The 25,825-nt window shown below is 39.6% G+C and overlaps 1 protein-coding gene and 1 non-coding gene across 2 annotated transcripts in view; one reads left to right on the top strand and one right to left on the bottom strand.

Annotated features, from left to right (window-relative positions):
- The window catches only part of Mnat1 (MNAT1 component of CDK activating kinase), a 127,279-nt gene that overhangs the window by 7,765 nt on the left and 93,689 nt on the right, over window positions 1-25,825 (top strand). The window lies entirely within an intron of this gene.
- Window positions 9,149-9,280, bottom strand: LOC127688225 (small nucleolar RNA SNORA17). Its single transcript, XR_007978633.1, has one exon. It is a non-coding gene; the product is annotated as a small nucleolar RNA SNORA17 (small nucleolar RNA).

Below are 25,825 nucleotides of genomic sequence, written 5' to 3'. Positions count from 1 at the left end.
TTATCTAATGTAACTACAGGTAGCAATTTCTGTGCCTAAATATCTTTGTGTATATGTGAGTATAAAAGATACATTTCCTCCTTCCTTCTTCCCTTCCCCTTTTTCCTTCTCTTTTTCCCTCTCCTTCCCTCCCTCCCTTCTTAAATTCCTTGCTTGCCTCTCCTCCCCCCCCCCCTTACTGGCCTGAAATTCACTATGTTTTGGGTATGAAGTTGTTCTTCTGTCTCAGCCACTTGAGTGCAGTACCACACTTGGATTTTCTTTTCCTCCTTCGGGGATGGGGAACAAACTTTGAGCCTCCAACACGCAAGGCAAAGGAGCTCTCATTAAGCCACACCATCAACCCCATATTCCTTCTTCTAGTCTCTTCCTCTTCCCTTCCTCCTTTCCTCCCTCTTTTCTTTCCCTTCTTCCCTTCTCTTCCCTCCCTCCCTCCTTCCCCCCCCTACTCTCCCTCCCTCCCTCCCTCCCTCCCTCCCTCCAGTAGGTTCTTGCTGTGTAGTCTCAGTCTGGAACTTGTTATCATTTCACTTGGTGCATGTTTATAGTTTTGGTAAATGCTACCATTTTTCCCTTTTCTCAGTTTTATTAAGATATAATCAAAAGCACATATTTGAAGTACATAATGTTAGTTTTAAAATATGCATACACTTTAGAAGCCATTATCGTATTATTTTATCATCTGATAAAATTTTCTGTGTCTAGCTGGGTATGGTGGTGCATGCCTTTAGTCCTAGCAATTTGTCAGTAGAGGTAAGTGGTAAGTAAGTTCAAGACTAGACTGGTTTGCATAACTCTGGGCCAGCCAGAGCTATGTAGTGAGAACCTATCTTAAAAAAAAAAAGAAAAAGAAAAAGAAATCCTATGTCCATCTCGTCTGCATTCTCTGTATTTTCTCTTGAATGCCTGCCTCATGGAAGGACTGCTTCCCACAGGCTAAGTCCCCAACATGCAAACAACTGTCTTTAAAATTTCCATACATTTATTTATTTTATGTGTATAAATGTTTTGGCTGCATATGTGTGCACCATGTGCATGCCTGTGGATGGTTTCCAGCTAACGAGTGGGTGTTAGGAGCTGAGTGTGGGCCCTATGAAAGAGAGAGGCTTTAATTCCTCGGACGGGCTTTCCAGCCCTGAAACTCTACTCTTGAACTGAACAGTTGTGGTGAATGCTTTTAATCCCAGCACTTAGAAGCTGTGGCAGAGGCAGTCGGATTTCTGTGAGTTCAGTGTCAGCCTGGTTGGTCTACAGAGCGAGTTCCAGTATAGTCAGGGCTACACAGAGAAACTCTGGAAAAACCAAAAGAAAAAAATAATGTGGGAAGTAATTTAGGAAAACACCTGAAGTAACTTCTGGCCTTCACACATATATGAACACTTATATACATTCAGGGAAATAGGACAGCTCTGTTCAGTCTTCCTCTAAACAGAGAGAGAGAGAGAGAGAGAGAGAGAGAGAGAGAGACAGAGACAGACACACACACACACAGAGACAGAGAAGGAGTCAAGAGAGACAGAGACAGAGAGGGAGACAGAGAGAATGTTTTGTTTTGTTATTTTGGTTTTAAGGCACTTATTGTCATGGCAGGAAGGGGAGCTAAGAGGGTAGTAGAGGCAGAGAGAAAGGAGAGAGGAGAGAGGAGAGAAGCAGAGGCCGGCCATGGCCACGTGGAGAGAGGGGGGAGGGAATGCAGAGAGAGGCGGGGCTCGGGAGTGAGAGGCAAGAGGAAGGGGTAAGGAAGGGCTAGAGTGCTGGCAGGCCGCTTGCCCTTCCATCCAGAAAGCTTAAAATGATTTCTTCAGTTTGGAATATACTGTAGTTGCCTCAGAAAGTTTCTGCTTGGTAATTTCTCATGCTTTTGCAACATACTATGTTATATATGAAGTTGTGAACTTTTACAGCATAAACTCAAAAAGAGAATTTTCCCTGTTCTAAAGAGATTGGCTCTTCAGAAGTTATATATACCCAGAGGTTTCTTTAAATTATATTCTTAGATTTCAGAACATTTTAAAGATTGTTTACCAATAGGGTCCATGGCCTTGTAGACTCCAGGACTTACTCAGGGAATCTTCGCTGACCATTCCTTGCCTTCTTCTGATTGGCTACGCATGACACAATGTACATCAACTTGGAGGATGACTATGCATTAATCAAGACTGGGTTTACTGTGTTACCTTAGGACCAGGCACAATGTGTTCTCCATTGCTATCACCCTGAGAGAGGCACGTTGCAGGCAGAGAACCTTACTGGTTTTTAGTTTTTCTAATTCTTGAGAAAGAGGACAGAATAACCCAGGCCAGAGGCTGCCTTGTTTTATTTCGTTCTCTTCTTAGGCTGCAAAGACTTCACAGAACTGTGGCAGGACTAGAAGTCAGGCTGATTGGGAACATCTAAAAAATAAAAAAGGGGATGTGTGCTGAGTGAGTGTATTCATTTATGAATGAGCATTATGAATGAGTATTCATGATAAGGGCATAGCCATTTCTTTTTTCAGGTTGGGGCCTGATCCTGCTCCTTACAGAGACCCCATGCTGAGAGTAGCAAACCCTCTGGGCTCAGACTGATGGTCCCTTTCTATCTGAGCTCACCACCCACCCTACCCCAGCTTTTCTCTTGATGTGTCTGTCCTCTAATTTTCTGTTGCCCAAGTCAGATTAGCCCCAAAGCCCTGCAGGTGATTTCAGTGCATGCCTGTAATCCAGCACTTGACAGGCCGAGGCAGGAAGATTTTGAAGAGCAGGTCATGGTCTGGATGCTGCTGCCAAGCCTGATGACTGATTTCTGGAACCCACTTGTTGGAAGAAAGTGAGCCTCAAGTTGTCCTAGTGTATTCACAGGTGCTGAGGGCATGTGTGTGTGTATGTGTGTGTGTACAGGTTTTTACAGAGTACATACGCACATACATTCACAGAGTACACACATCATATACAGACACACAGAGTACACACATACACACAAATGCATTCATATTTACACCAAATGAACATGAACACATATACATATACACAGACACACACAGACACACATACACACACACACACACACACACACACTCATGAACACATTTTTATACTAAATGAGTATAGGGCTATATAAATAGCTCAATGGGTAAGAGTGCCTGCTGCTCTCACAGCCACCTGAGTTTAGTTCCTAGCACCCGTTAGGGAGCCTCACAGCTACCTGTGACTACCTCAGGCATTCTGAACTCCTCTTACACAAGGCCTCTCCACTCAGGTGCATATACACTACAGAGATACACGCACATAATTAAAAATAAAAATACATTTTTAAAAATGTGAAAAAATATTAACAGGCTGGCCAGAGCTATACAGAAAGATCATGCCTGAAAAAAAAATGTATATAAAATCTCTATATCTGCTTGACAGCAGATTCTGAAAAAGCCCAGTTGTGCTTTGTATTTGGTGATGACAATGATGTGTATCTACAGTTTAAGTAGTTGGCTTTTCAGTTTAAAGCTGACTTCTTTTTTTTCTTTTTTTTAAAATTTTTTTCTTTCTTTTTTCTTTCTTTTCTTTCTTTTTTTTAAATAAACTTCACCTTTTCTTTTTTTTTTCTTCTCTCCCTCATTTAATTTTTTTGTGTCTGTGTGGCATATATGTGTACATGCTTATGTGCTGTGTGTTCATGTGTGTGCAAGTGCCTGTAGAGACCAGAGGTCAATGGTGGAGGTCTTTATTGCGCTCCACCTTATTTTTTGAAGCAGGGTTCTAATTTGTTTTTTATTATGTTTTCGTGACAGTCAGAGGACAACTAATGGGGATTACTTTTCTCTTTCCACCTTGTGGGTAGATTGAGAAAAGAGATTGAACTCAGGCTGTCAGGCTTGCCAGCAGGAGCCTTTACCATTTGAACCATCTCACTGAACCGAGAGCTTTGACTTCTTTAAAACCAAATGTAGCTATTTAGACTGGATCAGAACTTGGTTTTAAAATGTCATCAGCTCTGAGTTCCTGAGTAACAATCTTTCAGATTTCGCTAAGAGATATTAGTCTATTTGCCTTGCCAGTTTTAAGAAATCGGTGTAGTTTTTCGCTAGTGCAGAAATTGTTGGGAAACAACACAGGGTTCCAAGAAGCTAGAAATTTCCTGTTTGAATAGAGGAGTAAGAAGTAATTGCTACATGTAGAAGCATTGGCGACTGAGACATGGGCTTGCATACCGTTTGTCAATGTCATCTAACTCAAGTTATCTCCCCTTCCCCTCTCTCTGCCTGCTCTCTTCTCCTCCCCCTTTTTCCTTTTCTTCTCCTCTCCATTATTCATTCCTTCTCTCTCTCTTCCCCACCTCCCTTGCTTGCTGGCTTAGGTTGGGATCCAGTGCCTCATGCATATTAGAATAGCTCTGTTACTGAGTTATGTTTTTAACTCCGTCTCTTATTTTGTTATTTTTCAGTGTTTTTGAGATTATTTCAAGCTGTAACAATTTATAAACTTATTTAAGTCAGCACAAACCTTTTTTTGTCTATTACATTTAATTTTATTTTGATTGACATGCACACAATTAATAATAATGGGATTCAGGGTGATGTTTCTGCCCAACCATACAGCATGCACAACCTTACTCTCTCTACCCTCTAACCATTAATAATCAACGCTCTGCATCCAGATATACTTTGTTGAAGTTAAGAATCAAATATTCTTAAATACAGAATCATCAGTGTTTGTCATGAAGAATTCATTACTCTGATATTCAAATTCAGTAATTTGGAATTTCTGGTTATAGTGCTTTTTAAAAATTTATTTATTTATTTTTATTATTTTATTTATTTATATTCCAGTCATTGTCCCCACCTTCTCCCTTAGTTCCTCATCCCATTCTTCCTCCCCTTTGCCTTCAAGAGGGTGCTCCCTCCACCAGACCTCCCCCTTCCCTGGGGCATTAAGTCTCTCAGAAACTTGAGGCCAGCATGAAACTTCTAAGATTTTTCTTTTCTTTTCAGTGAAATGAATTGAACCCAGGGGGCTTTATGCACTCTCAAAAGTGCGCTAGCCTCACGACAGCAGGATGAAATTTTTTCTTTCAACGCCTACTTTTTTTTTCTCCTGAGACAGGGTTTCTCTGTGTAGCCCCTGGCTGTCTTGGAACTCACTCGGTAGACCAGGCTGGCCTCTAACTCAGAAATCCGCCTGCTGCTTCTGCCTCCCAAGTGCTGGGATTAAAGGCATGCGTCACCACTGCCCGGCCTCAAAGCCTACTTTTAATGATGGTTCTTAAATGTTTTAACTTCCCTTGTAGCCCACCACCCACAAGAGGTAGTGGAAAAGAAAGGATTCTGGGGAAGTAGACCTGTTTAGAAATTGTTCTTCAGATCAAATCTCATCTGCACTGTCAGGAAATCAGCAGTTTAGTTCACAGGTCAGCAGCAGTTGGATCCACTCAAAAATGCATCATAGATATGCCAGTGATCCAGTTTGGTAGAGTCAGGATAGCAGCAGTGGTGGCACGACCTAGCAGGAGCAGCCAAACCTCAGCTGATCTGCAGAGTCAGCAGGAGGTACTAGGGTCACCATGGACACTAGAAGTTCTTTGCTGTGCCTCTCTCAAGGAAGCAAAGATCAGTGACGACTTGAGACCAAGACAAGTTTAGGTATGCAAGCAAGCTAGCCTCCCCTCACTGCCAGTTGAATCCTATTTATACTCCCTCCAAACATCACGTGTCCTTTCACGTGCTTGTTTTAGCAGAACATCCTTTCACCTGTGTCTGCTTCAGTGAAACGTTCCTTCATGGGTTTGCTTTAGCAAAATGTCCTTTCACTTGTGTCCGATTCAGGAAAACACTCCTTCCTGTGTTTGCCCTAGCAAAACACCATCCAACACAACTGACTTTCCAAAGAACCCTTGAGTTTCCATTTCATCTCACAATTGCTTTGTCAGATGTAGGTCTGGGAAACCCTGGGACATTGTGTTGACTCTTAAGTTCAGCAGGTATTTTGGTTATCCATCTGGGCCATGGTCAGGGTGGTGAAAAGTCCTGACTGGGATGTGAATGTCTTGCCAATTCACATTACCACAAGGTGAATGTGACTGTTCAGGGGGTTAGGAGCTGAAAATTGCCTGGGCACACACAATATGCAGCCAGGGTGAGATCAGATGTCTTAGTCGCTGTTCTAGTGCTGTGAAGAGACACCATGACCAAGGCAGCTCTTATAAAGGAAAGCATTTAATTGGGGCTGGCTTATGGTTTGAGAGAGTTAGGTCGTCACCATGATGATGGGGACATGGCAAGAACATGATGACACTCATAGTGTTGGCAGGATGTAGCTGTGAGTTACATCCTGATCCACAGGGAGGGGGAGGGGAGAGGAGGAAGGAGAGGGGAAGGAAGAGCCAGATGAAATTTTTAAAAGTTTATTTCAAATGTATTTTTTGAGGCAGGATTTATTAAGTATCCTGCTGGCTTGAAAATCACTGTGTAGACCATGCAGGCCTAGTACTCACGAAGATCTACCTGCTTTTGTTTCTAATGCTGGGGTTAAAATGTGAACCACCACGTCCACATTCAATATGTTTTAAAACTAAATATAATTCCAGATTTTGTAATATGTTAGTATATTTTTCCTTTATCATATAAGCATGCACACACATATACAAACAGAACAGTAGACATTTGTTGATGGTCAGTTGAGATATAATCTTGAAATGTGTTATCTGGTAAACTTATGATGCATTCTGAGTTTTTATTTTGAAGACAGGCTTTTGTTTTATTGCTCAGGTGGGCTTAAACTCACACCAGTCCTCCATCCCAGTGTCCTGAGTGCTAGGATTACAGATGTGCATCACCATATCTAGCCTACATTACATTTTGAAACTATTAATATAGTGTTCTTAAGTTTTCAAACTTAACAGCAGCTGTAAAGTGTGTGTTTTATGACAAGATTTTAATTTCTAGAATATCATTCAACTTATACCTAGATTTTTATCATGAAAATTTAGGAGACAAAATACAGTTTGATTTTAGTTAATATGATTATCTTTTGGTACCTATAGGGAGTTAGTTTTCAGACCCCCGACATGCCAAATCTGAATAAAGTAACATAATAGTTGTTTATGATTTATGTATCTTTTTCTCTGGGTGAATTATGCTACCTAATACAGTGTAAGCAATATGTTAGTTGTTATATTATCTAGGGGATAATGACAAGAGAAGAAGTAGTCTATATATATTCAGGACAGGTGTAATTTTTTTGCCTCAAATTTATATTCCCCCCCCTAAATTTATATCCAAAGTTGTCTGAGTGTGTGAATGAAGAAACCGTGGATAACGAGGGCCAACAGCACTTTGAAATGTCTATCCTTGAGGTAACAATCTTAGACATACTGGTGATGAGTCCTCGAGCTTCTTTTTCTATGCTCCATCATAGAATATTAAGATTGAAGAAACAGAGGATCAGGACATAGAGAGTGGAAAAAGCTGTTAATAAGTTTTATAGTGAATATTTCTGGTTTCTCCGGAGCCTAGTTGTGTCATGTGATGTTTTTCTAGAAACTGTTTTGAGAGAATATTTTGCTGAGAACAGACAAGTGGTATTTTTCTAGAAGCTACTTAGAAAAGGGGCATGTGATGTTTTGCTAGAGTGGATGCTTGAGAGAACTCGTGATGTTTAGAAAGGGTATAAATATAACTCAAGACACTGGACGCTGCCGTGGCATTGGTTTGCCTTGTCTTCTTTGCTGATATCATTTGTCGTGACTTCTTAGCGAGAAATGCACCAAAGAACTTGTGATATTCCAGAGGTTTCTTGCTGCTGCTGCTGACTCTGGACCCATTGGCAGATCCTCTCAGTTTCTTCTTGATCAAACTACCCTTGCTGATTCGTGAATGCTGTTTGCGAGTGGATTGAGCTATCAATAATGATTTGTGTGAACTGAACTGCTGATATGAGGACAATGCAGATTGGAATCACCCCAAAGAGCTATTTCTAACCAGGTCCACATCCTCCTTTGCTCTAGTAGCCTTTCCCTTCCACTACCTCTGCTGGGTGGTGGGCTAGAAGGGAGGTTAGCGGTCTTAAGAACCCTACTAAAGAAGGTTTTGAAAAATCTAAGCCCGCAAAGTTTCCTGGCTTTTTGATTTTCTTCTGCTTCTTGTCACTTGATACTGGTGCCTAACTTCAAATGTCCTTTTATTTAGCACTTTCTGTGTGCTGGAACTTGATGCTGCAGAAGTGAACAAAAAGCTAGTCTTTCCCTGGGGCATTACTGACAGGGAAGGTAGAGATGCCATGGCTGTGGAAAGTGCTGCTGGAGTCGCCTATGGCTTGTAGCTTAGCTAACAGGAGAGCAAGGCAAAGCATTAAGTCGGCTGAGCACCTTGTATACTTTCTCCTAAAACATACAAATGTTATCATACTCCCTCTGCGTCACAATGTATACTCTCTTCTCCTCTCTCCTTGGACTGTTTTAGATGTCTCCTGTCCGAGCTACTCTGTTTCAGTTATAACTTGGCTTAATGGCCCTACTAGTCCCTTAGCCCCAAACTGAGAAAAGGAAAAGTTGTCTTCCTACTTAGAAAAGCCATGTGAATAACCATGATACTTCCTGCTTAATCTTTATCAGTGCTTTCTTATGTCCTCCATCAACTCTCTCCAAACATTTAAAGGAGGGGGCTGGCGAGATGGCTCAGCAGGTAAGGGAGCCTGCCAAGGACCTGAGCTCAAGCCCGCTGGGAAGAGAGAACTCCCTCAAGCTATTTTCTGATCTCTATACATGTGAATGCTCTCTGTCTGTCTGTCTCACACACACACATACACACACACACACCACCACAACACACACACACACACACACACACACACAGTTACCTTTACAAGAGGCCAGTTTTTATATCTAGTTTGTATAGAGATGTGATTAGAAGTGTTATTTTAAAATTTTCATTGTGGTTGCCTTGGGCTCACTCTTTACCCAGTTCTGCAGTAGTGGCCCCAGGCCGGGGTCACCTGTCTCAGGCTCCCTCCTGTCCAGGCCTTTAGTTCCAAGTGGTGTTCTTCTAGTCCCTGGCTTCTTCTGCTCTGGGAACTTGTCCCAGCCTGTGCAGCACCCTGGACTGGTGGTTGTCTCTAGTTAGCTTTCTGTCCGGCCTCCTGGTACCCAACTGAGAGTCTTCTCTGGCTTGCTTTTTTCAGACACTGTTAGGATACTAATCATTCAGATTTTCACAGATCAGAACACCGAGCACAGACATATCCTCTCTCCTCTCTGCCTTTTAAGAATGCACATGCGACATAGCAGCCACACCTGCAAAACCTCTAGGGGCAGTTGGTTTTTACAATCTTTCTGCCCCATCTTCTGCAATGTTCTCTGGCCCTTAGGTTTTGGGAGTCACTTTATAGATGTATCCACTGGGACTGGGCTCCACAACTCTGCATTTTGGGAATTTGAAAATTATTAATGCTTTGATGAGAAAGTATAAGATCAGTTGCCTCAAAAGGGAGACTTTTCCATTCCATTCTCTACCACATGAAATGATTTATTGCAGGTATCCTTAACCTTGGCTGTATAATCAGGCCCAAGTTAAATGAATTAGAATTTTAAGTAACACTCCTTTATGCATAACATTTTTCTAATCAGTGACTGAATGATAAAATCATCTTTCCTTAGCTTAAATTTTATATTCATTCTAAAAAAAGAAAATGTTTTTATTACCCAAAAGATCATCCTGTACTTATTTAAATTTTACTTCATAGATTATAATGTTACTTTGAAGGAAATAAGTCTTCTAGTTAGATAGTTAAGTAATAAAAATTGGACAGCCATGCACAGTGGTGCATGTTTATGTTTCTAACACTTGAGAGGCTGAATCAAAAATTACAAGTTTGAGGCCAGCCTTAGTTTTTTTTTTTTTTTTTTAAAAAAAAAAACAAAGAAAAAATTGAGATGAGTTTGGGCAGATATAGTGAGAGGAACTGAAATGTGAAAGATTCAAATTGTGTACAGTTTTTATGTGATTAATTAATATGTGTATTCAATGGAATACTACTCAGCTTTTAAAAACAATGATTTCATGAAATTCTTAGGCAAATGGATGGAACTGGAAAATATCCTGAGTAAGGTAACCCGATCACAAAAGAACACTCATGGTATGCACTCACTGATAAGTGGATATTAGCCCAAAGCTTGGAATACACAAGATGCAATTCACAGACCAAACAAAGCTCAAGAAGAAGGAAGACCAAAGTATGGATACTCTCTGGTCCTTCTTAGAAGGGGGAACAAAATGCCCACAGGAGGAGCTACAGAGACAAAGTGTGCATCAGGGACTGAAGGAAAGATCATCCAGAGACTGCCCCACCTGGGGATTCATTCCAACAAGTGCTTGCTGACAGGAGCCTGATACAGTTGTCTCTTGAGAGGCTTTGCCAGTGCCTGACAAATCCAGAGGGGGACACTCTCAGCTAACCATTCAACTAAGCACAGGGTCCCCAATGGAGGAGCTAGAGAAAGGACCCACGGAGCAGAAGGGGTTTGCAGCTCAGCCATAGGAGGAACAATAATGTGAACCAACCAGTAACCCCAGAGCTCCCAGGGACTAAACCACCAACAAAAGAGTACACATGGAGGGACCCGTGTGTCCAGCTGCATATGTAACAGAGGATGGCCTTGTTGGACATCAAAGGGATGAGAGGCCCTTGGCCCTGAGAAGGCTTGATGCCTCAGTATAGGGGAATGCCAGGACAGGGAAGCAGGAGTGGGTGGATAGGTGAGCAGGGGGAGGGGGGAATGGGTTAGGGGGTTTTCGGAGGGGAACCAGTAAAGGGGATAACATTTGAAATGTAAATAAAGAAAAATCTAATTAAAAAAAGAAAAAAATTTGTATATTGTGAATAAATATAATAAACTTAGGCACTAATGAAGTGATATGACCACACTAACTTGAAGTCTGCACAAATGGAATCAAAGTGCGTATTTGCCTTTGCTTTTCTTCAGTTTTGAGTCCTGAGTATTCCAGTTAGCTATTGTATGTCTTCTAGAAAAGACTGACGCTTTGCCTGTCTGTAGGAGTGTAGGAAGCCTGACTTTGGGTGGCTATTCTAGCATCGCTCTGTGAAAGAGTATTCCATTGAACTCCCTGCAGGAACTCATGAATGTTCTGTTTTCTTCGAGGCACCTTTGCAACACAGGATTTCTTGAAGTTCTGTTACTTTTAACTTACTAGAATCTCTAATATTTTTAGCCTTTGTATTTAGTAGCATGTTTCCAATGTGAAGCAAATACACAGGCGAAATTTTTTTTTATTTTATTTATTTATTTATTTATTTTTATTATTTTTATTTTTTTTTCGAGACAGTGTTTCTCTGTGTAGCCCTGGCTGTCCTGGAACTCATTCTGTAGACCAGGCTGGCCTCGAACTCAGAAATCTGCCTGCCTCTGCCTCCCAGAGTGCTGGGATTACAGGCGTGCGCCACCACCGCCCGGCTGAAATTTTTGACCTATAATTGTGTAATTTTCTGAGTAGTAAAACCGAAGGAACATTAGAGATGTAATTATATGGAGTGGCTTTGTTGGTAAGTACCTGATCCATCTCTTATTTCTGTAAAAGTGTCATGTTTCAGTGACCGTGGGATCTACGTTTTGGGCAGCTGGACAGCAGGGGAAGGAAAAATGATTCTTGTGTCTGGAGACAGTACATTGCTTACTCCTATACCAGACTAGGTTCTTTCTCAGAGGACAATGGGTTCCACACTGGTGCCTTAGCCTCCTGTGCTGTACCAGGACCAGGCGCTCAATTGGTTTTCATCATGGCAGCCTTGGCATTCTTATACCAAAAAGCTGCAACAGTGGGGAAAATAACCAGACATTTCCACATGGCAGTTGTAAGAGAAGACTCTCCCTCCATTCTTTTGCTCTATTATACAGTTTTCTTGCTAAAGTATAACTCTTTTGGAAATGGTTATAATGTGTTGTTACTTTGCAGGGCAAAGATTGTGCCTCATGATCTACTTACTTAATTTAGACAATGAGGCTAAGTGTATTTTAAGAATGGGAAAGATTCCCTGTTACAAAAGTTTTCCACACACCAGATTCTAGGAATAGTCTTCTTCAGATTTACTCTGGGCTCCCAGTAAGTTGATTGACCTTTGGATCAGAATACCAAATGCAAGTTTTGGGTCCATGAAAGCCAAACATTTCAGAATAAACTTAAAGTAAGAACTTATGGGTGCTGGAGATATAGCTCAGTGTAACAGTACTTGCCTAATATATGCAAGGCCTTGGGTTTGATTTCTAACACTCACACAGACACATGTAGACACACAAACACAGATAGACTGACAGATACACACACACACACGAGAGGAACAGATTTCTTAATAAAAACCACTCATTTTTCTTAGTACCTGAGGAAGAGCAAGTATCTCTTGATTTTAGAGTGTCTCCTTTTCAGGTTTGTAAATTGTGAATTGAGTGAGTGAATGAATTTAGTGTGTATATATGTGTGTGAGCACACATGTACCCCCACTGATGTGTAAAGATCAGAGTACAACCTGTAATTCTTGAGCTTAGGTCATCGAGCTTAAGTGCTTTTAATTGCTGAACCATCTCTCTAACTCCAATTCTTTATTTTAAAAAAATTAGAGTGTTAATTATCATAGTAAGTGTGGTTTATTTTATTTCTATGATTTCTAAGGATTCTATAAATACTTAGGTATTGTCAAATAGTTGAAACAAAACTTTATTTTGTGGGTTTTTTCTTCTTTATCATTGGGAATTGAACCTTGTGCATACTCTGCCGGTGCTTTCTCTAACACTGAGCCCAGCCTGGGGTAAATTTCTAAAGTTGTATTTTCCTTTTATATACTATAATGAACACCACTCACGTGGAATGTGTTTGTCATCACAGAGTGATCTTTGCCCTGGCAATCAGGACTCTTGCGTTATTAAACGCCACTTTTAGTAAAATGTTAATCCTCATTTTATAAATAATTTTATGTGTATTATTTAACCTACTTTTGTTCAACAGTTCTTTATATCAGATAACATCTTGACTAAGATAAAATGACTTAGTCTTTGAACTCATATTAGGGTCTCAACATATAGGCCAGGCTGGTCTAGAATTCTGTGTAGACCAGGCTAGCCTCAGACTCACAGAATCCTTGCTTCTTCCTGAGTGCTGGGATTAAAGAAACCACCATGCCTGACCCCATAAATTGTGTTTTAAAAAATCATGTATTTATATTTTCCCCTTTCCTGTATTTTCTTGATTTTATTTGTCTTTAAGTATTTTTTCTTTTCCTGTTATAGTAATCATCTACTTTTGTGCTACAAAACAGATTATTGCTATAATTTGAGCCAGTAACTTGAAGTTTAGAAGACCAAAGTTTATTTAGACATTTTGTATTTAGCTGGGCCTGGTGGTGTAGGCCTGTCATCTTAGCTACTTGGAAAGCCGAGGCAGGAGAATGACAAGTTCAGTGCTTGCCCTGGGATACAGAGGAAGTTCAGTACTAATCTGGGCAACTTGGTTAAATCTTGACTCAAATCAAAAAGTAAAATCAGAGGGCTGGTGGGATTGCTCAGTGGGTAAGGGTTCTTGCCTCCAAACCTGATAATCTGAGTTTGATCCTCAGAAGCCTCATGGTGGAAGCAGAGAACCAACGTGAGGAAATCGTTCTTAGGCTTCCACACTTGTGCCATATGCACATATATGCCTGAGTTCAAACATGTACACACATACAAATAATTAATAAAGATTTAAAATAATTATTTTTAAAGGTTGATAAACAAGGATTGAGGCTATATATAGCTCAGTGTGGAATGCTTTCCTGGTGTACATGAGGTTTAATCACCAGTAAAACACACACACACACACACACACACACACACATACTATTTACACACACATACACACACATACATGGATATGTACACATACACACATACACACATTCATGTTATACCTCTTAGCAAGTCTCATCTTCCTAACTTTTAAAAAGTGTTTTTTAATAAAGATTTATTTATTTATTATATGTAAGTACACTGTAGCTTTCTTCAGATACTCCAGAAGAGGGTATCAGATCTTATTATGGATGGTTGTGGTTATTGGGATTTGAACTCAGGACCTTCAGAAGAGTAGTCAGTGCTCTTGACCACTGAGCCAAAAGTCAAGAGCCAAAATCTCTCCAGCTCCAAAAGTGCTTTTTTCAGTAGTGTCTAACAGGTTTTAGATAGCGTCAAGTGAATTAGCAAGACAATGATTGAAAGTGTTTTCAGGGACTGTATGGTAAGAGTGTTCTATATATTATGGTATGCTTTTGAAATGTATTTTAAATAACTCTCCTTTGTGCCTCACCAAAATTAAATTGTGACCATCACTTGGATGGAAAGTTTTTCTGAGCTGCACAACATTGTATACATACAAAGTTAAAGAAGAAAACACAGAGGGCTGGGTAGCCTGGTGGTAGAGTACATACCAACATGAGCTAGGCCTTGAGTTCAGTCCCCAGTGTAAGCAGGGGATGAGAGTTGATAACCAAAAGATCCAAGAAAAGAAAGCTCAATGCTTTTTCTTGCAGTGTGTTTTAAAATTGAATTTATTAACTGCTGTATAGAGGTGGCTTATTACTGTGTATAGATGTCATACAGCCCAAAGGCACCTCATAAATCATATAGTTGGCAACTTATTTTAATGGATCAGATTACAGATTTTTTTTCTTTTAGGAGTTTTGGTATTGGAATTTTAGAAATTCAGAGTGGTTCCTCCCTTCTCCCATTTAAATGAAATTAGTAAAGTTAAAAAAATTTATATCTGAGGAGTTAGGCTGTGCAGGTCTTGTTGGTGTTTCCCCCCACATTCAAAGAAACACACTTGCTTGATTATCACTTGTTTTTAATTTAATTTATGGGTGGAGTGGTCATTACACATGCCTATAGCTATAACCTATGTCACTTAAAATGATGAATGAGTTTATTTTCCAGTGTGAGTAGACATTTTAATTTCTTAGGAACTTAAGGTTTTTGGGTTGGAGGAAATCTCAGAAAGCATCTATTCCAAGCTCTTACTTTATAAATGAATAAAGTAGGTACCAAGGCATTAAGTGATTGGTCTAAATTTCTGTGTCTCTAAGCTGTTTTGTATGTTGGAATGCTGTGACTTAGTAATGATAGAGACCTTAATGCATCTAACTTCAATGTTACTTGGCAAACTTCCAGCTTATTAATGTGTTGGCTGTACCTTGTGTTTCATTAATGTCAAGTAGTGAAAACTCAAAATTTATGGTGAGTTGTAATTCAGCAGTCATTTTTCTAAAAGCTGTCATTATCTGTAATTTAGAAACACAATGACCAGGAAGCAGTATTAGTATAAGCATTGCTTTATAAGTCCATATTAATCCATCCGGTAGAGCATACCATTTTAGCATACCTTCCAGAGACACAGTGATAGGAAACAATGATCGAATTGCTTATTGTCAAAACAGAGAAGCGCTTTAGAAATGGCTACTTAAGCTGTTTGCTGCATGAAAATGTAAGCTCTGAGAGATGCAGTCACATGGCTTCCAGTGACAACTGTTGACTGTCTGGGTTTACATCTAATGCAGGTGTTGGTGAATTATGATCCTCAACTTGTTGCATGGCATGGAAAATGGTTATTTTGCTGTTATACACAGTACTATCTTTTAAGACTTACCTGTCTTATGAGTAAGACCCAATTTATTCTCTCTTTTAGTGTAACATGATAGTTGTTTGTGTCATGGTGGGCATGTGGAAGTAGTGTGTAAATAGATTAAAAATAGCTTATGTATAAATATTATTTACAGCAATAATCTTCAAGTTCAAAATAGAGAACAAAGTCAAACATTTAAGTTGTACAGTGTTGTTGTAAGTGTCCTTGTCTAGAGCATCCATTGGTCTTGAGAGTGTTCCCTTGTTTACAACTTTATAGTTATGTCTGCAGTAACATAAGCTTTACTAAGGAAGCCTCTGCTATTAGTGGGTCAGGCAGTAGAGCTAGTTGTCTTTTGACTCTACTGTATCTACTAGCTGTCCGGCAGGTTAATAAATAGATAATGTTTATCAGAAGAGTTTAGAAGTTAATGGGATGTTTGGTTTGGAAACCAGACTCCTGGTCACTTGTTTTATGTTTTATTACTGACTATGAGGGGGACATTAACCAAAGTCATAGAGCCTTGATGAAAGTAAGGAAGATTGGAGATAGACTCAGGAGGTTAAGTGTGACATGGTTCGTCACATTTGGCTTTTGGTGTTTGTTTGTTTATTTCTTTTTGTGTTTTTTAAAGACAAGGTCTTATGTAGCCCAGGCTTACCTCAGCCTCTTGGCAGTTCTCCTGCCTCAGCTTCCCAAATGTTGCATTTACAGGTATGACCACCATTTTCTGATAACATTTGGAATTTTGATGGTTATATGAAGAATGAAAATGTGAAGATTTAGTAAAAATCTTTCTGGAATAGGGCAGATGATATATAGGTAGATAAATAAGCAAATAATTAGCGGCAGTGGCCAGTAAATGATTTCCAAGCTGGTTATAAAAGGAAGTATAATGGGGAATGAAGTATGGTTAGAGAAAGAAAGTATAAATGATAGAGATCTGGTCACATAGATCAGAGGGAATTAAAGGGTAGCTAAAGGATTGGCAGTGCTGGCTCAGAAAGACTTGGCCAGTGTTTGGGAGTGTATACAAACTGGCTGATCACCTCCAGTGCTGGGGAAGGGGATGATGAAAATGCTAAACACAAGATTACATAATTATCTAAAAATGATCATTGGAAAGCAGATACAATCAGAATTTTATTGCTCATGATGGCTATTTATGATTCCTCTGAACATAAAAATGCTAGACTTCTTGCTGATCTGAGATGCTGCATGCTGTTTATTTCTAAACTCTTAATTTTTAATATGATATGAGCAGAGACTGGAGATAACCTTTACCAAGTCCCTATAATCTGTCTCTACAATTGGAATATATATATATTCCAATATCCAAATATATATATATAATTGGAATATATTTGGAATATATGTTATGGAATATATTCCAAATATGTATATTCCTGACATATAAAAGTAAAGCTACAACTTAAAAATAATTTAAAAAATGGATTTACTGTTCTAATTTTCATTTTTATTATTTAATTTTTTTAATCTTTGTTGTGTTTGTGTATGTATGAATGCACATATTTCATGGCATATTTGTGGAAGTCAGGACAGTTTGTAAGAATTGGTTCTTACAATGGTCCTATCATGTGGGTTTCAGGATTGAACTTAGATCATCAAGTTTTGCAGCGATCACTCATTAACTGCTGAGCCATTTTGTTTAGCCTTTATTTGAAATGACTACTTTTATTACTTTTTGTCTTAACTCTGTATATGTAGTGTATGTATGTGTGTGAATGAGTGCACATACTGTGGAGACCAGAGGTTGATATGAGAATCTTCCTCAATCACTTTTTTGAGACACAGTGTCACTGAACCCAGTGCGCCCTGATTGGCTAGTAAACCTCACTGAAGTCAATTTAATTACTGTAATAGGAGTTAGTTCATTGCCTAAATAATCCATACTATTCCCTCATTTTCAGTATCTTGTTTCCCAAAATCTTTTTGAGAAATGCTCATATATAGGACAACCAGTAGGCTAATGAATATTTAATGCCATTCATTATATGATTTTAGATTTATTACATTGGAGTTATATTAATGTAGTTTAATAATCTTATTATTAAGAACAGTGAGTTGGATAGGTATTAGTTAGAAGTTTATCTATAATTGAAAACTTGAAACAAAATGAGAGAATAAATATTCTCTGAGAAATAGGGCTTGGATGTAACTCAGTTGGTAGTGTCCGAGCACGTGCAAGGGCCTATTCAAGCCCAGCACCATCAAGGTGAGCAACCCAAACCAAATGAGGCGCAGTGTGGCGGGCGCCTGGAGTCTGGCACTCCTGAGCCTGAGACAGGAAGACTGCTGTGTAAAATGTTTAAGACCAGCCTGGGTCACAGAGTGAGCTTCGGGTCAGTCTGTGGGATGGTATGAGGAACCCTATTTGAACTTCCCTCGCCTTGAAAAAGTTAAAAAGCAATAAGAAAGAAATGTTTTCAGATAATATGAAGGAAATATATTCAGTAGTAAAAACTATTTCTAAGTAAATTAAGTTCCAGAGTTTCCGTTTTAATGTGTAAGCTGTGTTTGTAGCATTGTTTCTTTTACATGAACATTTAAGCTGTAGTAACAGGTTAGGACAATGGTTTCCATATGCTTCTGGAGGTGTTAACAGTGCACTTTTAGATTGAAAATGCAATATAACCTGCACTCCATTCTGGACGGTGAGTAAAAGAGCACGCCACGGTAATATTTACACGTAACCCCGTGCATTGTGGATTTGTAACTCAGTTTTATGAGTTTCTGGAAGCTGCAAATCATTCCTCCACCAAGTGTAGTCTGACATGTGTTCTCAGTCTGGCCCAGTGTTTCCCTCCACTACACACAGTTTATTCCTATAGACTCTTTGTAGGGAGAATTCAGCCCATTGTGGGGCTCAGTTTTAAGAGATTTAGAATATTTAAAGCAATGAGGATGATTGGGGAAGTAATAAAGCCCAAGTAGTAATTTCATCTGTGTAACCCTTTAGGTTTTCCAAGTTATCTTGAAGGTAGGAACAATTGAGTGTTTAATACTCTGTGTGTGTGTGTGTGTGTGTGTGTGTTTGCACGAGTAGGGACTGGATGTTAGAGGTTGATGTTGAACATCTTTCTCAGTTGCTCTGTACCTTATATATTGAGGTAAGGTCTCACTCAGTTGAACACAGAGCTTGCTGACTCAACTACTGTAGCTAGCTAGCTTACTCTAGGGGTCCTGTCTCTGCCTCTCAGACACTGGGGCTGCCTGAGTGCCACTTCCATGCCCAAGTGATATTTATGGGGGGATGACCTGAATTTAGGTCATCACACCTGGCTGCTCTACCCGTAAGCATCAGCTCAGCCTCCTCTTTGGTTGACTGAAAAGCTTTGCTTGACTTGTTAACATTTTGTCTTGGTCTTTATAAATAGTGTGAGCTATTGAAAGACAAAGGAAAATTGCAGTAGTTTTCAAGATATACCTGCACAGGGTTTTGATAACTTTTTGAAGTAACAAATCTTTTAAATGGAGTTGTGGTAAGAGGGGAATTAGAACATTCTAGGAAGTTTTTTAAAACTACTACTATTTCTGTAGAAATGATTAGTACAGGAATAGTGCTGAAGGCTCTGTGTTCATTGTCTCTTTTAGTATCTTTAAAAATATATTTTTATTATTAGTATTAATTATTATTCTGCCACTTTCCCCCTTTTATTGAAGTAGATTCTTTTCTCACATAATATATCTTGATTACAGTTTCCTCTCCCTCTATTCTTCACAGCACCTCCCCACCTTCCCTCCCATCTGCGTTCACCCCCTTTCTGTCTCTCATTAGAAAACTAACAGGTTTGTAAGGGATAAGAATGAAATAAAATATAATGAAATACAGTAAGATGAAACAAGAACTAACACAGCAGAGTTGGACAAAACAAATGAGGAAAAGAGCCCAAGAAGAGGCACAAGAATCAGGGGCCCACTTGTTTTCACTCTCAGGGATCCTATAAAACATTGGACTAGCCGGGCAGTGGTGGCGCATGCCTGTAATCCCAGCCCTTGGGAGGCAAAGGCAGTCGGATTTCTGAGTTTGAGGCCAGCCTGGTCTACAGAGTGAGTTCCAGGACAGCCAGGGCCACACAGAGAAACCCTGTCTCGAAAAAACCAAACCAACCAAACAAACAAAAAATCGGACTAGAAGCTGTAATGTAAGTGAGAGGATCTGAGGAAAAAAAAAAAAAAGCAAAACAGAGCTGTACCCTCAGCTCTTCATGTTGCTAAGTCATAACTATAATTTTGTTACTGTTATGAATCATAATTTAATCTTTTTGGATATAGGGGTTTGTTAAAATGGTATGTGCTCTTAACTACTGAACCACCTCTTTTGACCCTCATTTATTTTTTCTAATAGCTCTGATTCGATGGAACAGAACTACCACATCATACCTAGTACAACTAACTGATCTGAGAAAGAGGAAGAAGTTTTCAGAGAGTGGAATCTTAGAATCAGATATCAGGGCAGACAGCTACTGATGTCAAGAGTGAGGCTTGAAGGTGTTCACACAGGTGGTGAAGCTATAGGTGAGGGGAATGGGCAAGGATGCTTGACATTAAGGAAGGCAAGGCAAGGACTGTTAGGATCATGGCCGGGTTGTTTATGAGGATGTTTGAGTTACCAAAAGTGATGATGGTAACAGTGGGGAGTGGGGACATCATAAGGTAGATACACAGCTGTTGAGGGTGGAGAGTGGGAGAGTTCCATAACCAAGGTAAATGTGGTGAGAGAGGGAGGGAGGGAGGGAGGAAGGAAGGGAAGGATCTTTTATCATTGTCACATATGTATAAACATATTCTGTAGATATTAGAGTGATTGTGACAGAAGGAAAGCATACCACATTCAGAACAGTTTAGAAGCTGTGTAGTGATAAGAAACTGAGGCTGTGGGTGTGGCTCAGGGCTGGAATACTCGCCTAGCATGTGTGAGGCCCTGAATTTGATTGCTAACATACTGCTCCCCATCCCCCAAAGTTAGTAGTTGAGGATATAGCTTTAGGAAATTAGCTCTCTAGGTTATGTGTGCATTTCTCTCTCTTTATAATCCCGTTTACTGACAACATTTTCTCTAAGAATGTAGGCATGTCACTTGGAGATGGTTTTCCCACTGCTTTTATTTTGAAGGATGAACATGAACCCCATAGAGGCAGTCGATTTGATGTTTGTGCTTTTGCACACTTCAAGACTGTTTACATTTTAAATACTCTTTTTTATTCATTTATTTATTCAAGACAGACTCTCAAGTAGCCCAGGTTGGCCTTGAATTTTCCATATAGCTGAGACTGGTACTGAATTCTTGTCTCCTGTTTCCTCCTGAGTACTGGAATTACAAGTGTGTCCCATCAACTCCAGCTCTTTACATTTTATATAGAATTTTTATTTTATTTGATTTTTTGAGACAGGGTTTCTCTATGTAACTCTAGCTTTCCTGGAACTCACTCTGTAGACCAGGCTGGCCTTGAACTTAGAGATCTGCCTGCTTATACTTCCTGGGTGTCACCACTGCCTGGTTTTGAGACAGGTTCTCACTATGTGTCGTTGGCTACCCTGAACTTGCTCTATAGACCACGATGGCTTAGAACTCAGAGAAATCCTCCTGCCTGTACTTCCTGAGTGCTGAGATTAAAGGTGTGCCACCATGCTGTACATCATGGTTGGAGTATGCAGTGGAGGAGACTTTTTTGTTCATGGTAACCAAGAAGCGTAGAGAGTTAATTGGGAGATGGCTCAGTGGGTAAAGTCCTTGCCAGGGCAGGCATGAGGACGGGAGTCCTCTCTAAATTCCTTTCATTAGGCTCCATCTCCATGCCTGCTCAGTAGCACTATGTTCTGAGGACAATCATAGACCTTTGGAGGATATTCAAAATTTAAACCACAGCATAGGCCTAACCTGCCAGTAGTGTGCTGGTTTTGATAGTTACTATTCAATCTTACTATGCCCACATAGGCTTAGTGAATTTGGGGTACAAACCTATGAGTAATTGTGAATAGGTTTTAATTGACATTAACATTTCTGGATTCAAGCTTCTACTCTTTCCTCCTTGTTGGACAAGGAGCTTTAAAAGAGTCAGCTATGTATAGTAAGAGTCCTGGCTCAAGTCTAGCTCATAGTAGGTCTCCGTTCTCACCTGGTGGTCACTTAATTGCTTCCTACATGTGCAGTTAAGGTAGACATGCCTGGTCATCTGCAGAAGCCACCTGTTGGCCTCAGTAGGTAAGCCAAATGAAAACATAAAACTATGCCTTCCTTTGCTCTGCAAAGTGCAGCACATTTATTTACTGAGTTTACACATTTGTTACAGAGTCTCCACATTTGTTGGGTATATATTTAATTGTCTGTCTGCTGCCAATACTACTTTCTGAGGATTTAGAGTGTTTGGTCCACCAATGAGGGATCTTGAGAAATATTATTATACTGATTCTTGCCAAGAGTCCTACTTACAGGAGAGGATAAAGATACTGAGCCTCAGTTAATAAATCTGTTGGTCCAATGCAGTTCTGCTTTATCTGCAGTCCTCTGATATCGAAGTTACATTTTTGGTCTCATAAAGATGCAGCTGAAAACTAGGCATGGTGACACATACCTGTAATCCAACACTCAAGGGGCAGAAGCAGATGGTGAGTTTGAAGACATCCTGAGTAGTGCACCAAGTTTGTCTCAAAACAGGGACAATTTGAGGTGTCTGATTGGAGGCAGTTGTCTGCAGGAACTGACTGCATCTTCCAGGATCCTCATTATATAGCGTGAACACATGGCCATTTTATGGAAGGGTATTTGATGCCCTCAGCTAATAGGATGTGTGGGTCTTTGAACATAGGGATAAGAGTAGGAGTGTCTCACTTGGTACCGTCATAGTTCTCATGCATGTAACTTTAGGCTATGTGAATTTAGAGGTCTTGTTTCCATAAGGGGAAATGTCCCTTTAGAGAATAGACACAATGAGGGCTTCTTTAAGATGTCCCTGTTGTTTGGTCACTTGGAGCAACTTGTGCCAGAAGATTACAGGGGAAACAAAAGAGTTACCATCCAAGCAAGGGCAATCGACTCTCTTCATTATCACGAGGGGTTCAGGGAAGAGTTTGTCTGGTACTCAGGAGAGCCACTGGAATGTCTCTTGGTGTTTCCAAACCCATTACTGCACTAAATTACAAGTATAACAGCTGCAGCCTGCAAAAGGTATAGAACCAGGCATTTAGGGCTTTTAGAGATAAGGGTTTGGGTAAACATAATAGCAAGTTGCCATGCCAGCAGCTGTTGGCAGAGAGAGGATGAGGGGACTTTAGAGTAGGACGATGCCAGTAATGGGCAGGAAATAACCGCAGCATCGAGGCTGTAAGTTGTTCTCTTTTGGAAAGGTTTCCAGTGGAAAAGAGAAGGACTCCTTAATAAGCTCTTCTGGTTAAAGGGATCCTTCTCTAAGAGACAAGTATTTTTGGATTGTTTGTCTAAGCATTTTCTATAGCACTTTATGATTGATTTGTAGACCCCATATATAGTCTGAATAATTTGCGTACTGGGGAAAATTGCCTTCCTTTTGTGGTAGGGCTTTCAGTAGTACTGCATAGTTTCATATAAAAGTTAAATTTGAATAAAATGAAATTCATTAGTCTTGTATTTATTTATTTATTTTACATGATTTAAAGTTTTGAAGTTACCTTTAGGAATTTCTTGCCCCAATGTCATAATTATGTCTTCTAATAATTTCATTAAAATTTAAACTTTTCTTTTTTGTTTTTGGTTCACATGAAATTTATTTTTTATATTGAGAAAGATAGCAGTTTTCCCTCATCTAGAAACGCAATGGTGTCTCAAGCATTTAACAAGTAGTATTCCTTTACACATTGATTATTATGCTCTCTCTTTCCTGTGTCAAATTCTCAGATATGTGTGGGTCCTTTAAAAAAAAAGTTAATATAGTCTCACCATATAGCCCAAGTAATCATTGAGCTTACTATTTGTAGCCCAGGTTGGTGTTGAACTCACAATCTTCTTGTCTCAGCCTTCTAAGTGATAGGATTATAGGTATGAGCCACCCTGCCAGGCTTTCTTTATGCTTTTAAAACTGAAGTATATTTGTTTCTTGGCATGTGCTGATATTTTGGTATTAAATGAATCTATATACATCTTCCTGAACTGTCAATTTTACCTAAAAATAAATAATTGATACTTATTTGTAGGTGTTTTCTAATTAAAAAAAAAAGGACCATTATAAAGACAAGTACATTTTTCATCAGTTTTTAAAAAGATAAAATACTATATTTTGTAGAAATGTTGACTGGAGGGCTGGGGGGAACATTTGAGGGTGTGTCTGCAATCTTTGAAAGCAGTCTCCTTTGTCTTTTTAGAGTACTACTGGAAAAAGTGTAGGACTATGTTACAGCAACCTTTTTTATTTTCTAAATATTCTTTTTATTATATTTCTAAATTTTGAGTATAATGTTTTTATTTTTGTTCTTTATACTTTATATTTTGAAATGTCAGTCTTTAATTTCTCAAGACCCAGCTCAGTTCAGTCTGTTTCTTCTAGGTAGTTTTATATTTGTGATTCTTGCTACTAAAGTGCCTTTGAATTCTGGTTCTGATTGACTCGTGCATTAGTGGTTGCAATGGTAAATGTGAGCATGTTATGTACCTGCTGCATTTCTGACTGTGTGACCTGTGGAACATTTAGAGTTCAGTGATCACGCTGGAGGGAAAGGCTGCCTGAGTGCTGGGAAACAACTAGAAGATACCCCTGCTAAAAGCTAATATAGAGCCAGAGCCTGCCTCCAAACCCTATGCTTCTGCTGCCCACAGCTCTGCCCAGTCACTCCCAGAGCATTCCTTCTTCCTGAAAACATTACCTTTACTTTACTCCTCCCTGAGCTTGGCCTCTCCCTCCGTCCTTCCCCCCCTCCTTCCCTCCCTCCTTCCCTCCCTCCTTCCTTTCCTCCTCCCTCTCTCCTTTGTTCTTCCTTTTTCCTATCCTTTTGGAAGGAACTCACTATGTCTAGTCTCAAACTCCTGAGCTCAATGGGCTTCCTACTCCAGCCTCGGAAAGGCTGTGAGGCTGTAAGCAAATGCCTCTGCCTCTGTTTATATATTTTTGAAAATGAAACTAAAACTCTGAGCTGAGAAAGGTAACTCATGTCTAATAATCCCAGGAATTGGGTGGGAGGCTGAGGTATGAGGATTGCCTTGAGGTCAGCCTGGGCTACATAATGCGTTCAAGACAGCCTAGATTAGAGAGTGAGAGACTGCCTTTAAAAACAACCACACAAAAATGAATAAATATAAGTTAATTGTATAGAACTAACCATTTTAAAATGTAGAGTTCAGTGCAATTTGTACATTTATAGTGTTGTGCAAGTAACACCTGTGATTCCAGAAAGGAAACCCAATGTCTGTTAAGCAGTTGTTTCGTATCCTCATGTCTAGTAACTATCAGTCTGTTTTCTTGCTTGTTCTTTATCTTGCACAAAACAGGATTATGTAATCTGTGGCCTTTTGTGTCTTACTCCTCTCACTTGGCATGTGTTTTCCAAGGTTCTTTTTCTGGTCGAATGATTCAATTGTGTTTACATACCACAGTTTGTTCTATTCATCTGTTAGTAGACATGTGAGTTCTGTCTTCCTTTTGGTTGTTGTGAGCGTGCCTGCACATGCATTTGTTTGAGCACCTGTTTGGGGTTTATGCTTAGGAGTAGAAATGCTTGGTCATGAAATAAATCCTGTTCCACTTCTCCATGAACCACTAAGTTGTTTTACATAACAGGTGAACTCTTTTACATTCCCACTAGTAATGTTTGAGGGATTGGGTTTCTCTATATTCTTGCTCATTTAAAAACCTATAGTCACCCTTGTACATATAAAAGTCACAGTTAAATTTGCTTTTTCTCTAGTGACGGATCATGGCATTCTTCACGTACCTTTGGTGATTTGTCCATCCTTTTTGGAGATCTGCCTTTTCGGTCTTTGCTGGTTTTATTGTCTTTTTGTTCCTGAGCTATAAGATTTCTTCATCTGCTCTGGATAGCAGGTCTTCATCTTTGTCCTTCCCATTTTATAGATTTTCACTTTACTTCTGAGTAATATCCTCTGTTGAATAAATTTTTCTTTTTTTAAATTTGCGTTTCAAGATAGAATTTTTCTGTTCTGGCTGTCCTGGAACTCCCTCTCTAAGTCAGGCTGGCCTCAAACTCAGAGATCCATCT

The sequence above is a fragment of the Apodemus sylvaticus genome, chromosome 6 (genome assembly GCF_947179515.1).
Source record: "Apodemus sylvaticus chromosome 6, mApoSyl1.1, whole genome shotgun sequence".
NCBI classification, from domain to species: domain Eukaryota; kingdom Metazoa; phylum Chordata; class Mammalia; order Rodentia; family Muridae; genus Apodemus; species Apodemus sylvaticus.
The sequence above is the reverse complement of the archived record's forward strand: the minus strand, read 5'-3'. Positions and strand labels throughout refer to the sequence as shown.